General features: G+C 40.9%; 1 pseudogene; it reads left to right on the top strand.

Annotated features, from left to right (window-relative positions):
• The first annotated feature begins 12,134 nt into the window (after window positions 1-12,134).
• LOC137238410 (peroxisomal targeting signal 1 receptor pseudogene) lies at window positions 12,135-13,384 on the top strand (annotated as a pseudogene).
• The last annotated feature ends 5,773 nt before the right edge of the window (window positions 13,385-19,157 follow it).

Below are 19,157 nucleotides of genomic sequence, written 5' to 3'. Positions count from 1 at the left end.
ATAGTATATATATATGTTTTTTCGCAAATTTTTGCCCCATTTTAACAGCTAGAAGCTTCAAATTTCATAGAATACTTACGTATATAGCATATATTGTTGCCTGAAAAAATCATAGAGATCGGTTGTATATATAGTATATATCTCATACAACCGATTGTTCAGATAAGAAACTTTTCGCAATTTCTACCCCATTTTAACAGCTATAAGCTTCAAATTTCACCGATTGCTTACGTATATAGCATATATTGTTGTCTGAAAAAATCATAGAGATCGGTTGTACATATAGTATATATCTCATACAACCGATTGTTCAGATAAGAAACTTTTCGCAATTTCTACCCCATTTTAACAGCTATAAGCTTCAAATTTCACCGATTTCTTACGTATACAGTATTGTTGTGTCAAAAAATCATAGAGATCGGTGATATATTAATATATATATGATGGTATATATAGTATATATATATAGTATATATATATTTTTTTTGCGATTTCGACCTCATTTTAACAGCTATAAGCTTCAAATTTCGCCAAATGCTTACGTGTATAGCATATATTGATGTCTGAAAAAATCATTGAGATCGGTGGTATACATAGTATATATCTCATACAACCGATTGTTCAGATAAGAAACTTTGCGCAATTTCTGCCCCGTTTTAACAGCTAGAAGCTTCGAATTTCACAAAATGCTTACGTATATAGCATATATTGTTGTCTGAAAAAATCATAGAGATCGGTGGTATATATATTATATACTTCATATAAACTCTCATTTTTGCCCCTTTTTTACAGCTAGAAGCTTCAAAATTCATCAAATTTCATCAAATAGTTACGTTTACGTCATATATTTTTGAAAGACGTGATTCGTAGTCATAGTTTTTACATGCAGACCACAAAAAATGTGAAGCTTTGCATCCTCACACAGATTACCTACCTATTTTTATACCTTTCATGAAAATGAAATGGTATATTAATTTCGTCACGAAACCGAAAATTGTAAGTCCTTAAAGGAAAATAGATGGACCCACCATTAAGTATACCGAAATAATCAGGTTGAAGAGCTGAGTTGATTTAGCCATGTCCGTCTGTCCGTCTGTCCGTCTGTCTGTTTGTATGCAAACTAGTCCCTCAATTTTTGAGGTATCTTGATAAAATTTGGTGAGCGGGTGTATTTGGGTGTCCGATTAGACATTTGTCGGAACCGACCGGATCGGACCACTATAGCATATATCCTCCATACAACCGATTTTTCAGAAAAAGAGGATTTTTGTAATATCTTACCCAATTTAACAGATTGAAGCTTCAAACTTCACCATATACTTTCGTATATTGCACGTATTGTTGCCTGAAAAAATTGATGAGATCGTTCGTATATATAGTATATATCCCCCACAACCGATTGTTCAGATAAGGAACTTTTCGTAATTACTGCCCTATTTTAAGAGCTAGATGCTTCAAATTTCAACGAATGCTTACGTATATAGCATATATTGTTGTCTGAAAAAATCATAAAGATCGGTGGTATATATAGTATATATATATAGTAAATATATATATATATTTTCGCAAATTTTAGCCCCATTTTAACAGCTAGAATCTTCAAATTTCACAGAATACTTACGTATATAGCATATACTGTTGTCTGAAAAAATCATAGAGATCGGTTGTATATATAGTATATATCTCTGTCTAAGCTTTGGGCAATTGAGGGCGAGCAGTCTAATAAGATTTATAAGTGAGTAATTTTATGTGCTTGTAAACGTATGAGTCGTGGCACAGTGGCTGACGTACCCGACCAAACGCCCGGGGTTGCGGGTTCAACTCCCACCAAGCATTCCCTTTTTTTTAATTTATAAATTATTATTATTAATGGACTGTATTGAGTTTATGGGGTTTTTGATTTAATGTATTCCATTTATTGGGTTGGGTAGGTTGAGTGTTATTGGTGTATTTAAGTCATGGGAGGATGCATAGCATCAGTACACCTTTATTTATTTATTTGTGTTTATTTTAAGGGATTCAGTTTATTAAGTTGGGTAGTTTTAGTGTTATTGGTGTGTTTAAGTCATGGGAGGATGCATAGCATCAGTACACCTTTTATTTATTTAATTTGGGGCGAGCACTGGGGGCTCTGAGGCTTCGCTCTACTGAGCCACCTCATCCTCTATTTGAAGAACCCCTTCAAAGTGTGATATGGAGGCGAGCACTGGGCTCTGATGTATTAGCACAACATCCGAAGAACCTCGATTTTAATTAAAAAACTCAAACTATGTCTTTAGAATATTTCACTAACCAGTTGAGAATTACAAGCACACTCAATGGCTACTGAAACAAACGAACGAAAAATGTTCATAGTTTAAGTCGCTTAAACATACTCCCCCCTTAGACGGCTTAGTCGTCTAATGAAACTTCCATACGAGCCAGTGATCCGGCTCGAAGGACCATGTCTAAGCTTTGGGCAATTGAGGGCGAGCAGTCTAATAAGAATTATAAGTGAGTAATTTTATGTGCTTGTAAACGTATGAGTCGTGGCACAGTGGCTGACGTACCCGACCAAACGCCCGGGGTTGCGGGTTCAACTCCCACCAAGCATTCCCTTTTTTTTAATTTATAAATTATTATTATTAATGGACTGTATTGAGTTTATGGGGTTTTTGATTTAATGTATTCCATTTATTGGGTTGGGTAGGTTGAGTGTTGTTGGTGTATTTAAGTAATGGGAGGATGCATAGCATCAGTACACCTTTATTTATTTATTTGTGTTTATTTTAAGGGATTCAGTTTATTAAGTTGGGTAGTTTTAGTGTTATTGGTGTGTTTAAGTCATGGGAGGATGCATAGCATCAGTACACCTTTATTTATTTATTTGTGTTTATTTTAAGGGATTCAGTTTATTAAGTTGGGTAGTTTTAGTGTTATTGGTGTGTTTAAGTCATGGGAGGATGCATAGCATCAGTACACCTTTTATTTATTTAATTTGGGGGCGAGCACTGGGGGCTCTGAGGCTTCGCTCTACTGAGCCACCTCATTTTCTATTTGAAGAACCCCTTCAAAGTGTGATATGGAGGCGAGCACTGGGCTCTGATGTATTAGCACACCATCCGAAGAACCTCTATTTTAATTAAAAAACTCAAACTATGTCTTTAGAATATTTCACTAACCAGTTGAGAATTACAAGCACACTCAATGTCTACTGAAACAAACGAACGAAAAATGTTCATAGTTTAAGTCGCTTAAACAATCTCATACAACCGATTGTTCAGATAAGAAACTTTTCGCAATTTCTACCCCATTTTAACAGCTATATGCTTCAAATTTCACCGATTGCTTACGTATATAGCATATATTCTTGTCTGAAAAAATCATAGAGATCGGTTGTATATATAGTAAATATCTCATACAACCGATTGTTCAGATAAGAAACTTTTCGCAATTTCAACCCCATTTTAACAGCTATAAGCTTCAAATTTCACCGATTGCTTACGTATATAGCATATATTGTTGTCTGAAAAAATCATAGAGATCGGTTGTATATATAGTATATATCTCATACAACCGATTGTTCAGATAAGAAACTTTTCGCAATTTCTACCCCATTTTAACAGCTATAAGCTTCAAATTTCACCGATTGCTTACGTATATAGTATGTATTGTTGTGTCAAAAAATCATAGAGATCGGTGATATATATAATATATATATGATGGTATATATAGTATATGTTTAGGCCACCAGCCTAAATATTCGCTACCACCCTAATGTACACTTTTGGCAATTTTAGTATTTACCGGTAACGGCCCACCCCTGCCGAGCGCTAACTTTAAAGGGGAAAACTCGACGAAAGTTAGCTATCGGCAGGTGGTGCGGACCTTTTTCGTTTTTTAAACTTTCTTTCTATTTTGGAACGTCAACGAGCCAGCAGCTATCTCACAGGTGAGTTATCATATTACGTATCCTTTCGTAGGTTGTGCATATAATTTACGCTATAATCGCATTTTGCTATTGTGATTCTTCTTAATAATTGCGATTTTAACATTAGAATTTGCACTTGGCAATTGTCTGGCAATCAGCCACCAATATTTCTATTTTTGAATTATAATTTATCCAACAATTTGCGGTCGTCATATTACTAACATTTGCCATGCACGAATGTGTAATTAACAATTTTAATAACATTGAATTCGAATTAGTTTGTGAAGCAATCCCCCTTTTGATAATAAATAAAGCCTAGTATTTATATTGTTTATAACGTGAATACATTTGTTATTACTCGCCCTAATTCTTTGCTTTGCTTTCTTTTTATTTGCGACGCACACGCCCGACTTCCCCGGGACCACACTGCCCCGCAAAACATTGGTCCTTACGCGCCGAGGAAATTAATATTCAGACGCATACTCCAGAGAAAACAGCACTTTTTTTAAAAAATTTTTGCCAATTTTCATAGTTTGGATAAAGCGAACAAAGTCGAAAGAGGTTATTTATTATATCCAACAACATAAAAACCAGCGAAAACACAAAACAAGCGAGCACACATACAGCCACAAATCATCACATACAGTCTATTGACGTCGAGATCACATCATCATACAGTCCATTATCACTCATACAGTCCACTAATATCATCGTCACGACATCACATACAATCTTATCATCATCATACTCATCAGTCAAAGTCCATCATCAAACACATACATTAGCATCACATCTTACAGTCATACACATCATATCATCATCACAATTTGTCATCACTCTACAGTCCATCACATCAACACATCGCTGCCCATCGATCAACTAAAAACACAAGGTACGTGGTTGCTTGGTTGCACAAAACATTTTTTTAGTTGCGTGATTTACGCACGGAAAGTGCATTCCGTGTTAGACAAAAAAGGCAAAGCAAGTGAAATTGTTAGAATTCGTGGTTATAAACACACCAATCGCCTTTTGACGATCGGGTAATTCCCCCCACCAGTGGTAAGGGTTACTCGACACCGCTCAAGGCAGACAGTCAGTGAATTTTTTTTAGTTTTTTTTTTCACAGTCATCACTGCACTGTGTTGTACCCCCTCATCGTCACATACATTGACAAACTTCCTAGTCAGGAACCATAATTTCACTTGGTTGATAGCCTTAGCTTGTCTATCACGGAATTCACTTTGGTAATCAGTTTGCGAGCTGAAATATTACCAAAAAGTCAAAAAGTATCACTACGTTGGGTGGCTAGTGGCTCATCACAATTGGTCACAAACACAATTTTATACTGATCGTTTTTATATTATATAGCTGTATGTTCTCAGCGTTTTTTATAATAAATAATTAAAAGTGCAGTTGTCCACATTAAGTTGGATACACACATTTATTTTCTTATTTATATTGGGAAAGATACCCTGGTTGGCTACTCGGCGATACTCATCAACGTTCACATAACACCCTTTTGTACACATTTAATCCTCGTCAGGATTTCTATCTGTGTTTCACATTAAATCCTCATTGGGATTTTTTATCTGTGGTTCACATTTTACACTATATCCACATTGGGATTACCATCTGCGTTTTTAATTTTTTTTAAACACGCTAAGTTTCAAAATATTTCTATCTGTGTCCAACACACCTGTTAAGACACATTAAATATTTGCAGACGATTCTCTTCTCTGCATTGCATATCACTGTAGACACATTAAATCCTTTCATGACTTCTATCCGTGCTTAATATCACTTTGCACCGACTAGAACCTCAGGATTTCTATCTGTGCTGCATATCACTACATTTATATCACTTTATTCACACTAAATCCTCGTCAGGATTTCTATCTGTGTTTATTTCCATATCACTGCATACACATTAAATCCTCGTCAGGATTTCTATCTGTGCTGCATATCACTACATTTATATCATTTTATACACACTAAATCCTCGTCAGGATTTCTATTTGTGTTTATTTTCATATCACTGCATACACATTAAATCCTCGTCAGGATTTCTATCTGTGGCTTGCACAATCCTCGTGAGGATTTCTATAAGTGGTTCATATCATAATTTACATTTGATTAAATTTTTGCTTAGCACTATTCACATAAGATTGCTATCTGTGTTAACACATTCAATCAGAATTCGTGTGTTCCTAAAGCTTTTACTTATACAGCGAAATCACAGCAAAAACGAAAACACTCTTATAATTTTTTGTTGTGGTTGCATTTACACCAAAGCCACTAAGTCGTTTACCTCCGAGCTCGACACCTTCAAAGAGACAAAATATTCAAATTAATAAAATCAATGGAGACTTATATTAGATTGGCTGATTCCATAGTGGAGTTTGAACAAGAGTTCAACTCCACCCCGGCCGAATCCCGGAACAAGCACACCCTTGCACTACTGCAAGAGGAGCTAAGGGCACTATGGAAGAAGACCAAGTCCACATATGAAAGTCTTCTCAGCAATTCTGAACTGTCCAAAGACGAGCTCAGCTCATTAAGAAAGAAAAATAAAAGTTGCTTTGCATGCTACCTGCAATGCATGTCTGCTGTGGCGGCTGAAGCCGAAGCTATCACCCCACAGCCGGCGAAAGATGAAGCAAAGGAGGAAGACTCCTCGCGCCGTGGACATAAAATGCGGCTGCCGCCTTGTGACACCGATGTATTTAAAGGCGACTACCTTTCCTGGCCAGCCTTTAGAGATATGTTCACTGCGATATACATCCACAATACTGATCTGAAAGATGTCGAGAAATTATACTATTTGAAGCAAAAAACGCAAGGGGAGGCAAAAGAAATAGTGGGCAGGTGCTCGTTAACAAACGAGGGTTTTGCAACCGCCTGGAAAAACTTAAGCGACAGGTACGAAAATAAACGTATCCTAGTAAACACCCAACTTAAACTCTTATTTAATCTGACGGCAGTCGAACAGGAGTGTGGAACCTCAATCAAAAAATTGCAACGTGAGATCAACAATTGCATTTCTGCGCTACAATGTCATAATATTGACATCACAAATTGGGATGCAATCATAACTTACTTATGCTCCACAAAACTCCCTGAATCTACATTGGCTCTTTGGGAACAGACCGTAGAACGGAAGACAGATATCCCGAAATGGGAGGATATGGACAAATTCCTGTCCAATCGCTTCCAGACATTAGAGACGGTTTCCGATCTTAGGGGTAACAAAACTACAAAAGCACCCAAAAGTCAAAATTCGAATTCTAGGGAAAATTCTACAAAACTTGGGGTTTACCAAGCAAGCGTACCAAAGTCGGCATGTAAGATGTGCAACAGTACGGAGCACAAATTACGAAATTGCCAAAAATTCCGTAGGTTGTCCACGTCAGGAAAAATAGAATTTATCAAAAACAATAGTTATTGTCTGAATTGTCTGTCGGGTGGACACACCGTGACACGATGCACTAGCCAATTTAATTGCAGCACGTGCCATGCAAGGCACAACACCTTGCTCCATCTTCCGACAGCACAATCAAAGACAACTCCTCAAAGGTGGACTCAAAACGCCACCGACAATTCACCTTCAACCTCACAGCAGGCTAGGGCAAGGATGGAGTCTGAAAAAAGACAAGATAATACTAATAACGTCTCTTCGTGTCATGCTAACACCACTAAAGGGGTGTTATTAGGAACAGCACGGGTTAATATAATCCACAACGGAGTGAAATTTTCCGCCAGAGCGCTTATAGACTCTGGGTCCGAATGCTCTTTCATAACTGAAAGACTAAAGAAGCGAATAAACCTTCCGTCCAAACGTTTGCATGTGCAGGTGTCAGGAATAAGTAATACACCATCTGCACAGGTAAAGGAATCATGCTCGATTAACTTAGGTTCGCTTACAGACCCCTTAGTAAGCATCAATACAGTGGCCCTAGTCCTGCCTCGATTAACAGGGGACCTTCCGACTTGCCAAGTGAGCGCAACGACTCAGCAAGCGTTCCCTGATTTGACTCTGGCAGATAAGAGGTTCTTAGTTAATGAACCAGTCGACCTCATACTTGGAGGCGATATTTATCCCCAGATCATACTAAACGGTATACGGAAGAACGTTCTAAATACGCTTCTCGCCCAAGAAACCGTCTTCGGTTGGATTTTAACCGGTCGTGCAGATGCACCTCACCCAACCAATACACGAGTATCATTTTTTAACGAAATTAGCCTAGACAAGCAACTAACCGCTTTCTGGGAAATTGAAAACATACCAACAAAAAAGGCCCTGACTGAAGACAATGCCTATTGCGAGGCACTATATAAGAACACGACGGAAAGGAATTCAGATGGAAGATACACCGTCGCCCTTCCATTCAAACAAGACTTCCCAAAAACGCTCTGTTTGGGCCCATCTCTTAAGAGCGTCTGCTCTCAGTTCTATCGGAACGAGACACGCCTAGCCAAGACACCGGCCCTACAGACGGAATACAATAGGGTACTGACAGAATACGTCACGTTAGGGCATATATCTAAGGTGCACACCGTAGTACCACCACAATCATCTGATTGCTACTTCTTGCCGCATCATGCGGTTATCAAAGAAGAGAGTACAACGACTAAAGTGAGGGTCGTGTTCAACGCGTCATGCCCGACATCCAATGGCACAAGCCTGAACGATGTTCTACACACCGGCCCAGTACTTCAATCCGACTTAACAATACTGCTCCTCCGATGGAGATTCTACAAGTACGTCTTCAATAGCGACATTGAGAAGATGTACAGGCAAATTTGGGTAAAGGAAAATCAAACCCAATACCAAAGAATAGTTTTTCGACTCAAAGCAGAGGACCCTGTCAGCGTGTTTGAACTCAACACGGTAACCTTTGGGGTAAATTGTGCCCCCTATCTAGCGATCAGAACCCTACATCAACTTTCTGATGACGTCGAGGCGTCTCTGCCAACCGCAGCGCACATCTTGCGAAACAGTATGTACGTCGATGACGTCCTTGCAGGGGGACATAGCATCGAGGCAGCAATCACGGCCCGCGATGAAATCACAGCTGCATTAAAGTCAGCAGGATTCCCTCTGCGAAAGTGGACATCTAATTGCAGTAGGATACTACAGGGCATACCCAAACCTCACAGGCTTACGGAAGACTTTCTGGAATTCGAGGACGCGAGCATGGTAAAAACCCTAGGCATCCGTTGGAACGCGCATTCCGACTATTTCTATTTTACAGCTAAACCAATCGAAAACCAGGACATCTTAACAAAAAGGGCGATCCTATCTGCCATCGCCAAACTCTTCGACCCTTTAGGCTGGCTTGCTCCAGTTATCATCGTAGCTAAGATATTAATGCAGAACATTTGGCTGGAGGGGACGGATTGGGATGAACCGGTATCCACAATCACTCTAGATCGGTGGCAAACCTTCATGCAGGAGTACCCCGCCATTAACCGGATTCGTATACCTCGGTGGGTGCACTTCACCCCAACCAACGATATAGAGATTCACGGCTTCTGTGACGCGTCCGAAAAAGCCTACGCGGCTACGGTTTACGTGCGAGCTAAGATCAACGACAGGACGTACGTTAGTCTACTCATGGCAAAAACGAGGGTGGCACCAGTAAAAACAATTTCATTACCACGATTGGAGTTATGCGGTGCCGTCTTGCTGGCAGAAACTTTGGAAACTGTGATGGAGAACCTGAACTTAGGCACATTTAACATGCACCTATGGACAGATTCGACCATCGTCCTCGCATGGATTCGAAAACCCCCGTGTTCCTGGTCAACATTTGTAGCTCACAGGGTAACGAAAATCGTCGAGAAGGTAGGAACTAAAGCATGGCATCATGTCGAGTCCGCATCAAATCCAGCGGACTTAGCCAGCAGAGGACTTCCAGCCACGGACCTAGTCGACAACTCTTTGTGGTGGCAGGGACCTTCTTGGCTGCAAGAAGGCAAAGCAAAATGGCCATCTCAAGGCGAACAGGAGTACCACACAAACATCGAAGAAAAACGAGTACAAGTGCATGTCGCAACGAACATCAACAATAGCGAGGATATTCTTGACCGGTTTTCCGATCTATCAAGAGCGTTGCGGGTAATCTCCTACATTATACGATTCTCGAATAGAACACGTCCAAAAACTAAAATGTCCTTTAAAGCAGAGTCTCACCAGATCTCGCCCGACGAAATCAAGGCTACGACTAGCCGCCTCATAAGGATATCCCAAACCAACCACTATGCCGAAGAAATAAGCTCTCTGAGAACTAGGAAACCCATCGCGACCAAAAGCGAGATTCTCTCTCTAAACCCCTTTATCGACGAAGAGAATGTCCTTCGGGTGGGGTGTCGCCTCAACGCATCCAGGGACGTTCCCGTCGACGAGCGTCACCCGATAATCCTCCCTTACGCCTGCCGACTCACCCGTCTCCTGGTCCAGTTTGTCCACACCATTTCCATACATGGCGGAAACCAACTAATGCTGCGGCTCCTACGCACGCAGTATTGGATACCTCGGGTCAAAAACATGATCCGATCCATCATACACAACTGCAAGGCCTGTACGCTATTCCGCAAACGTTCCCCGACGCAACTCATGGGAACCCTCCCTGCGGAACGCACTAACTTTAGCAGGGCATTTACCAACACCGGGGTGGATTTCGCAGGGCCTTTTGACATCAAGTCTTACAGCGGACGAGGATGCCGCATGTCAAAGGGTTACGTCTGCCTATTCGTCTGTTTTGCAACTAAGGCGATCCACTTAGAGGCGACTAGCGACCTCAGCACCGCCGCGTTTCTAGCAGCGTTTAGTCGGTTTGTCGCCAGACGAGGATGCCCGAAAAACCTCTACTCCGACAACGGGACGAACTTTGTCGGTGCGTCGAGGGCTCTCCGCTCGGAGTTCAAGGCATTCCTCGTTGATGCGCGCGACCAAACCCTCTCGAAGTACGCCCACCAAACCCTGACATGGCATTTCATACCAGCCGCTGCTCCTCACATGGGCGGGCTGTGGGAAGCGGGAGTCAAGAGTTTCAAAACTCATTTCCAAAAGATCGCATCGGATCATAAATTTACTCTAGAGGAGTTTAGCACCCTCCTGTGCAGGATTGAATCCTGTCTCAACTCCCGACCCCTAAGCCCGTCTTCAAATGACCCGTCCAACCTGGAGCCACTTACCCCCGGGCACTTCCTAGTCGGGGGCCACCTACTAGCGCCACCCGAGATTGACGTCAGCGAGAATCGCGCTTCGCTCGTCAATCGATGGGAAAAACTTAAGGCGTTGCATCAAACCTTCTGCAAGCGGTGGAAAACGGAGTACCTCACCGAACTGCAGAAGCGCGTTAAGTGGAAGCATCCACAATCAAACCTCAAACAGGGGGACCTAGTCGTCAGAGCAGAGAATTAAGTATTTCCTTCCGCCTACCAAGGATAGGAAAGTACTGGTTTTAAAAATGCTTCAGAAAATTTAAAGGTGAAGGACAAATATGCGGATATTGGTCCTAACGCAGATCTACTATCTGCGACATAATACCATTGAATCAGCAATTACACAAACCCCCACCCCGCAAAAAGAAACTTTTGCAAAATTTTTTGATTGATTTGCATTTTAAGTTCCTGTGGCGATGTGCTTTTAAAACTCGATAGAGTAAATGGCGCAAACTTGTGTTAATTAAGAAATCGCGGTGTAATATGTGTAAAAAGGAAAAACCGGAGCATGGAAAATTTTAAACAAGAAAATTAAAGTCCAGTCAATGCGCTGCATATAACGAAAAAGTGAAAAATCAGTTTAGAAGTGACTCAGCAGCTGCTGTGGATAACAATAGAAGAGCTACCATCAGATCAAATTCCACACGACTTTGTGCAGGTAAAGGCCTGCTGTGGCAAAAAAAAGGTCTATCAGCTGGGGGTGCCATTACCTATCGCTCACAACACCAACTTAACTCGTTTTGTTGACTACCGCTCACTACATACTATTAGTAATCGACCCACCCTACTGTACATACCTACGAGAAGGTTACGGAACTTAGTTTATCGAAATCGGCACCGAAGTCGTCGAAACTTTTAAATTTTGAGTACTAGCTGTATTTCCGATTTTCTCGGGGATTGAAGCCGCTCACTCAGCAGTTTCTAAAAAGTACCGGCAAGAATGTACAACGTAAGAAAAAAAAATAATTAAAAACTGCCTAGCACTTCTGCTTCAGTAATGGATCAATTACCAATAATGCCATATATGGGCATGCAGTCGCTGCCAACGCCATACCTAGCCATATGCCAACCAAATCTCGAGGCAAACACGACCAAGTTCTTTGAAGAAAGCACACAATTAACAAAGGAAGAAACCAATAAATTGCTACCACAAGTTGCAAATACTAATGAATATGTGGAAGACTGGATAGAAGATTTCCAAAATCATTCCAAAGAACGTGAAGGCACACTCAGCAGCTACAGTGAAAAGTTTTGGCAACGCTTACAGAGTGAATGGCAAAAGCTGTCCGAAGATCCTGATCATCCATGGCTATCGGAGTATGGCCAAAGCTATGATCCATATAAAGAATATGAGTTTGCTGAAGAGAATGCTTTGGCTGAGCTGGAAAATGCTTTGCAGAAGGGTAAAGAGTATTTGCAACAAGGTGATATACCCAGCGCAGTGCTCTGTTTTGAGATTGCAGTCAAAAGAAACAGAAAATGCAGAAGCTTGGGAACATCTGGGTTTAGCACAAGCAGAAAATGAAATGGATCCACAAAGTATAGCTGCATTGAAGCGTTCATTAGCGCTGCGTCCAGAAAATACACGCGTGCTAATGGCTTTGGCCGTGTGTTACACAAATGAAAGTCTACAAAGTCATGCGCTACGTATGCTAATCAATTGGATGGAAGTAAATCCCAAATATAAACATCTGTTAGAACAGCACCCAGAATTAACAACTGAAAGTGATGCCACGACTTCAACGATGATAGGGGGTAGCAAGTTACAAGCTGTACAAAACCTTTACCTCGATGCTGTGCGCGGTAATCCTCAAGAGGTTGATGCAGAAGTACAGGAAGCACTTGGCGTACTTTATAATCTCTCATCAGAGTATGATAAAGCAGTTGATTGCTTTCGTTCAGCGCTGCATGTTCAGCCACAAAGCGTATCAAAGGGCATTACAACTCGAACCGGGCTTTATACGTGTGCGTCACAATGTGGGCGTATGCTGCATGAATCTAAAGGCTTATAAACAAGCTGTTGAACATTTGCTTACAGCGTTGAATATGCAATCGAATACGGCAGCGGTGCGAGATTTGCCCACAACAGGTGCGACTGCTATGGGGGTTGGACAAGCGCAGATGTCAGAATCAATTTGGAGTACATTGAATATGGTGTTATCGTTAATGGGACGTCGCGATTTACATGATGCAGCGAACGAACACAATCTCAAAGTGTTGAATGAAGCGTTGAAGGATGTTGCTTAAAAAGAAAAATTTGGAAGCTCTTAAAGTGACGTACTAAAAGGGAAATATGTAGAATGGGTGACTGAGTTTTGTTAAATATTGTAAGGTTAATGTTAATGGGGACTTTGAAATAAGTTTGTACATCTGTTTTTGTAAAATTTATGGTGGTGGCTTAGTTGACAAGCTTAACCTCCGGATGCCCTACACCTTTTTATGCAATCTATGTACAACTTTGTGGAGCATCCGAAAACGTAATTTACCGTTTTTAACGTCCTGCTTAACGGGATACAACCATATTAAAAACAGTCTTCTTTTCATCAGCATACCGTGGAATGTCATGCAATGGTGAAACGATAGTCCCAGCTGCATTTTTTGTGTAGATGCTGAAATTAGTAGAATTTGGTGCACCTTTTTCCACAACCGTATATCCCTCCATCCTACAATCCTTTTTTGGCTCTTTTAAATATTGGTTCGAAAGTTGGAAACTTTTCGCTGATTGTGAAAGTAAACGCGTTTGTTAATTAAGTTTGGAATTTGTATTTTGCGTTGTAGATAAATTGCAAAATGCCGATGTTCGTGGTCATTTTAAATTTTACCCCAAACTACATAGTAAACAATGTCCGTGGTAAAGGTTTACAAACGTGTATAGTTGTACGTAATTGCTGTAACGATCGGCATCTGAAAAAATATAGAATAAAATAAAATAAAATGAAATTATTAGAGGAAAAAGGCATACTTACCCAGAACACGTTTTTTTTTTTCCATACAGGTACATACCTTTGTGAAGGTTATTCACTCACAATCGGTATGTATTCACGTTTTCATGAATGGATGCCATTTTGAATGAGTGGAAAAAAGGTTGCCACTCGTCTGACATTGCCTTTTTGTTTCTTAAGCGGTGAACACTGTATAGGCGCCACCATGGGATTACAAGCCGGATCCGCGGGATCCAAAATAAAAAAAAAAAAACTCGAGTGGTAGTACCCGAACAACTTTATTTTGGTTCCGATAAATGAAAGGTTTGTTTTAGTTTGACAATTTGGTGCATAAAGATACAATCAAAACCAACTTTCTTGTGAAAAAAAAGAGGGTGGACCACTCGAGACCGGAATAATTCTCCCGGTTATTTGCATTGATTTCATTATTAAAAAGTTGGTGCAAAATTAAAATGTAAAACATAAACAGAAACATGTCCCACTCAATAGGGGTCTCGCTTTCATGACAGAAATTGCTTTTTTGTGTATTGAAGTTTCGACAAACTTTCGTCAGTCCCCTTTTTGCTTGAAATCCCAGCAGGAATAAAGTAGTGTCATCTATGCTTTTGATGTTACAAACAAGGGAGAAATTAAACTTTTTAGAACAGACTTTAAATTTAATGTCGCGTCAGGACTCAGACGCAAGCTGTCCCTAAATACTCTCTTGACATGACCATTATGTATCAATACATTGCAATGGGCAGCACCGCACAGCGGTCTCATTCCAACGATTGGAAGAGTGAACAGCTGACAGTTCTACAAATTGCCACACTCGTTAGTGTAGGCTATTCCCGCCAGGGTTGTGTTGGAATCAACAAACACACCACAATTTGTGATTCTCACACAACATGGCCCAAATCAACACAAAGAGTGTTCCCAGACAGCGAGTAAAGGCCTCTTTACATTTGTCGCACATTTATATGCAAGACGTCATGTGACTAGTCATTTTACAGGGATTCATAGGTTATATTCACAGCCACATTTGTATCGGCGTGGGTGAGTTTTGTGACGAAATTTTTGTAGGTCAACTACAAGGAGCCGTGAAAATACACGGGTAACTCGTGATACCATCTGCGACACAAATGTGGCGTGTGTTACCGCATATTGCCTGTATTAGGCAAACACTAAAGAATATAGTTTGCTTTCAATCTATATTCAACAATTTGTTAATTTTTACTTATATTTTTCCCTCACCATTGGTGACTGCTTTCAACATCAGAATGTCGTTATGATGACAACACTAAAGATACCTTTAGGCGTATCTCGATCAAATTATATGAAATATAACAGTGGTTTCAACCACTACAAACACATCATTACATCGACATAATAACTTCATAAGATTATTCGTTCCACACAACCCTTTATCCCGAGTACGCCAACCACAAGCTCAGCCAATTGAGCTCCTTGTCTCCGCTCATAAGCCACCCAACCTAAGGGCATCTACGAATGTTCTACTAACAATTTGATATTCCAGAATGACCGGATTGTCCCACAAACGCGCAAAGACGGAGGCACGCGGCACCACATTCAGCGTCCCCTGTCGGCTATGTCAAAAGCCACACAGCATAAGGCTCTGCCCGATTTACCGGGGCATGACGAACATGGATCGACTAAAGACGATCATAGATTTCAGATATTGCACAAATTGCCTATCGCCATTCCACCAACGGAAGACATGTCCCAGCGAAGATCGCTGTCATCGGTGCAACGAGCAGCACCACACGTCAACACACCTCGACGACGTTCCACCACCGTCCCACGAGAGTGATGGCGAAGAGAGCTCCGACGGAGCCCTATCCATCCACGTCACGGAACAAACCCTGTGGTGGGAAGCGGACGTCGCCGAGGAAGAGATCGAACGACGGGAAGATCCTACTGCGACACTAGCCACGACACCACAAGGCGGTTCAGGACCACAACGTTTCCGACCGCTCCTACGACACGAGAAGCCTACAAACGTACAACGCGGGGATGGCGGGGAGACACGTCCTTTCCCCCCATCGCACCGTTCTACCGGGGGGCGCCGTGGCGACGCGGAACCGCGTCCGTCCCGCTCGTCACGACGCTCAATTGGTAGGGCGGCCCCGTATAATGCGCGTAACCAAGTAACCACGCTCGCGCGCCAACCAACAACGCCCACCGGCTTCAGAACAGGACGCCTCCGGGAGACGCCTCTAGCAACGACCATCACACGTGCATTCGTAGCCATAGCTCCAACGGCGGTCGTTCGAATAGCAGCAGGAGGGAAGCTCCACGCAGTACGCGCCCTTATCGATCCGTGCGCTCCGAATTCAATCATAGATGCGAATCTCGCAAAGGACCTCGGGTTAGAGCGTACCGGCACGTCCTATCATGTGAAGTGCACGCTTGTTCTGCGAGGGAAATACGGGGTAACGGGAGCCGTGACAACCCAGGCCACAGTGGTGGCGCGATATTCACGGCTTAGTCCGACAGCAACGCTGGATCCATCGGTAGCCACGCCATTCCAATTCATGAAGCTGGCGGATCCAGCTTTCCACCGGTCTACACCTGTCCGGCTCACACTAGGTGCCGACGTCTACGCCAGCCTAATGGTTAGCGGCACACCACCGTCGACCGTCGGCGGGCTGCTGACTCAAGCCACCATCTTCGGGTTGGTAGTGTCGGGAGCCCACCAGCAATAATCATGCATCTGTCCATTCAATAAGTAAAGTGCACTAAAACCAAGCAACCCCACGTACATGACCACTAACGTTTTTCTCTTTTCATCCACAGTTCAGCGAGGCTGCATTACTGCGAGCATGGATGTCCGCCGGAGAGCGTACTGACGATCCGCCTATACATACATACCATATTTTTTAATTTTAGTTAAGTTTATCCCGCCTTGGGAAGGTTGCTGGCGCACTCACCCAATTTCAAATTGCTCGCCGCAAGGGGGCCGGCATGTTTAGGCCACCAGCCTAAATATTCGCTACCACCCTAATGTACACTTTTGGCAATTTTAGTATTTACCGGTAACGGCCCACCCCTGCCGAGCGCTAACTTTAAAGGGGAAAACTCGACGAAAGTTAGCTGTCGGCAGGTGGTGCGGACCTTTTTCGTTTTTTAAACTTTCTTTCTATTTTGGAACGTCAACGAGCCAGCAGCTATCTCACAGGTGAGTTATCATATTACGTATCCTTTCGTAGGTTGTGCATATAATTTACGCTATAATCGCATTTTGCTATTGTGATTCTTCTTAATAATTGCGATTTTAACATTAGAATTTGCACTTGGCAATTGTCTGGCAATCAGCCACCAATATTTCTATTTTTGAATTATAATTTATCCAACAATTTGCGGTCGTCATATTACTAACATTTGCCGTGCACGAATGTGTAATTAACAATTTTAATAACATTGAATTCGAATTAGTTTGTGAAGCAATCCCCCTTTTGATAATAAATAAAGCCTAGTATTTATATTGTTTATAACGTGAATACATTTGTTATTACTCGCCCTAATTCTTTGCTTTGCTTTCTTTTTATTTGCGACGCACACGCCCGACTTCCCCGGGACCACACTGCCCCGCAAAACAGTATATATATATTTTTTTTGCGATTTCGGCCTCATTTTAACAGCTATAAGCTTCAAATTTCACCAAATGCTTTCGTGTATAGCATATATTGATGTCTGAAAAAATCATTGAGATCGGTGGTATACATAGTATATATCTCATACAACCGACTGTTCAGATAAGAAACTTTGCGCAATTTCTGCCCCGTTTTAACAGCTATAAGCTTCAAATTTCACAACATGCTTACGTATATAGCATATATTGTTGTCTGAAAAAATCATAGAGATCGGTGGTATATATATTATATACTTCATATAAACTCTCATTTTTGCCTCTTTTTTACGGCTAGAAGCTTCAAAATTCATCAAATTTCATCAAATAGTTACGTTTACGTCATATATTTTTGAAAGACGTGATTCGTAGTCATAGTTTTTACATGCAGACCACAAAAAACCTGAAGCTTTGCATCCTCACACAGATTACCTACCTATTTTTTATTTTATATTTATCTTAAAAATCGTTTAGATATGTTCAAATTTCACCAAATGCTTACGTGTATAGCATATATTGTTGTCTGAGAAAATCATAGATACCGGTGGTATATATAGTATATATCTCATACAACCGATTGTTCAGATAAGAAACTTTGCGCAATTTCTTCCCCATTTTAACAGCTAGAAGCTTCAAATTTCACCGATTGCTTACGTATATAGCATATATTGTTGTCTGAAAAAATCATAGAGATCGGTTGTATATATAGTATATATCTCATACAACCCCATTTTAACAGCTATAAGCTTCAAATTTCACCGATTGCTTACGTATATAGTATGTATTGTTGTGTCAAAAAATCATAGAGATCGGTGATATATATAATATATATATGATGGTATATATAGTATATATATTTTTTTTTTGCGATTTCGGCCTCATTTTAACAGCTATAAGCTTCAAATTTCACCAAATGTTTTCGTGTATAGCATATATTGATGTCTGAAAAAATCATTGAGATCGGTGGTATACATAGTATATATCTCATACAACCGACTGTTCAGATAAGAAACTGTGCGCAATTTCTGCCCCTTTTTAACAGCTAGACGCTTCAAATTTCACCATATGCTTACGTACATATATAGCATATATTGTTGTCTGAAAAAATCATAGAGGTCGGTGGTATATATATTATATACCCCATATAAACTCTAATTTTTGCCCCCTTTTTACGGCTAGAAGCTTCAAAATTCATCAAATTTCATCAAATAGTTACGTTTACGTCATATATTGTTGAAATACGTGATTCGTAGTCATAGTTTTTACACGCAGACCACAAAAAACCTGAAACTTTGCATCCTCACACAGATTACCTACCTATTTTTTATTTTATATTTATCTTAAAAATCGTTTAGATATGTTCAAATTTCACCAAATGCTTACGTGTATAGCATATATTGTTGTCTGAGAAAATCATAGATACCGGTGGTATATATAGTATATATCTCAT

The sequence above is a fragment of the Eurosta solidaginis genome, chromosome 1 (genome assembly GCF_040869045.1).
Source record: "Eurosta solidaginis isolate ZX-2024a chromosome 1, ASM4086904v1, whole genome shotgun sequence".
Lineage (NCBI taxonomy): Eukaryota > Metazoa > Arthropoda > Insecta > Diptera > Tephritidae > Eurosta > Eurosta solidaginis.
This window is presented reverse-complemented; position numbering and strand designations above follow the sequence as displayed.